This window comes from Nannospalax galili, unplaced genomic scaffold, assembly GCF_000622305.1.
Source record: "Nannospalax galili isolate Female #2095 unplaced genomic scaffold, S.galili_v1.0 scaffold346, whole genome shotgun sequence".
Taxonomy (NCBI): domain Eukaryota; kingdom Metazoa; phylum Chordata; class Mammalia; order Rodentia; family Spalacidae; genus Nannospalax; species Nannospalax galili.
In genome coordinates this window covers 9,417,664-9,419,287 of record NW_008357637.1, presented here as the reverse complement: position 1 = coordinate 9,419,287, position 1,624 = coordinate 9,417,664, and the positions used below count along the sequence as shown (strand labels likewise).

The window sequence follows — 1,624 nt, the reverse complement described above, 5'->3', positions numbered from 1 at the left end:
CTCCTAAGTAGTGTCAATGGGCTTTAAAGTCAGGCTCAGAGCTTTAGGGTGGCAACTCTTCCCTCTTTGTAAATAAGATTGACATGTCTCCGATTTTGAAGAAATATTATTTGCTTATGGATTCTGCAGTCACACAGCTTTCTCTACCAGCATGACTTGTGCAAGAAGCTGAATTTCCAGTGCTTAGAAAGTGACTTTGATGGACACTCAGTAAACAGATGAATAAATGAATCGTTTAGCTGCATTCTGGGCAAGACCAAGGGAAAAGGGAGAGCACCCAGCTGGGAGGAGTCACTTCCACAACACTCCATTTGCACACAACTAAACAGACAAGTACCAGAGTCACTATTGTGGTTAGAAGTTGGCAGCATCTGACAGGGAGAGACAGATGGGAAATAGGGGTATCTTTGAAAAAAAAAAAAAAATACAAGCTCCACTCCAAACTGGGTGTCTGGGAAGGAAGTTGGTCTGCTTCAACCCAAGTAGAATTAGATCAAAAGCAGTTTGAGAAGGCCAGACTGAAGGAGGGAAGAGGATGGTCCAGGGGGTAGCAGGGATGTTTGGTGAGTGGGATAAGAGATTGCCCTCCCCCTGCTGAGATTCCCCCCAGCCTCTCCGTCTGGCAGGAAAGGGGAAGCCTGCAACACCCAGGAGCAGGTCTGGGGCTGCTAAATGCTCCAGGCAGGAGGCCGGATGAGGCTCATAAAGGTTTGTCTAAGAGGGAGATGACAATGCTGCCACCCAGTTTTTCTGCCACCATGCAGGACTCGTTGACCTCCTCATAGCAGTTAGCTTGTAATTCATGCTTGATCCCTGTTAGCTTCTTCTGGGTGGCATCCTTGGAACTGGCATAGATCGCTTTGCTCTTAAGGGGTACGCTCTCAGGGACCCAGAAGATGAACATGAGGTCTTCCTTCTTGCTCTCCTTGGTTTCCTAGGTGGCATCATAGGGAGCATAGTGGCAGTGCTTGTGTGGCAGCAGCTTGACGAAGGTCGGGTAGGGGTCATCCACGGTCTGCCCCACATCGAGTACCAGGATCTCCTTGCCCTCCTCCAGGATGATGTTCTTCTTGTCCTCACTCAATCAGACCAGCACGGCCTTCTTGCATTTCTTCACTTCCTCTGGCATTGAAGGCTTGCTCACCTTCATGTCACTGAACACTTTGATGATGCCATCAGAAAAAGCCACACCAGAAGCCATGTTTCCCGAAGGGAAAGGGAGACAAGGAGAGTCACAGAACTAACTGCTTGGAGCCGCATTTTTTGAGCCATTGTTTTCTTTCTGCCATTCTTTGGTAAATTAAAAGGCTAGGCTTTATTTGTGCCTTCTGGGTATCAGCTGCTTTAAATCTTTTTGAAACAAACAGGAAATAAATACATTTTCACACATATGTACATGAGATCATATTCAAGGAGTTTTCTCGAATTCTTTCCCATATTTTGGTGTCTTCTGCTGACGTGAGGCCCTGGGTGTGCACTGTGGAAGAGCAGCAGCTCATTACTCTAAGCAGCAAAAAATTCACATCCTAACCAATGTATTGGCTTCAAGGATGCAAAAGACTCACAAAAAAAAAAAAAAAAAAAAAAAAAAAAAAAACCCCAAAAAATGGTTTGGATTTTTTTG

At 45.8% G+C, this 1,624-nt stretch overlaps 1 pseudogene; it reads right to left on the bottom strand.

The window, feature by feature from the left end:
- Nucleotides 1-700: 700 nt before the first annotated feature.
- On the bottom strand, nt 701-1,201 carry LOC103751798 (annotated as a pseudogene).
- Between the last annotated feature and the right edge of the window lie 423 nt (nt 1,202-1,624).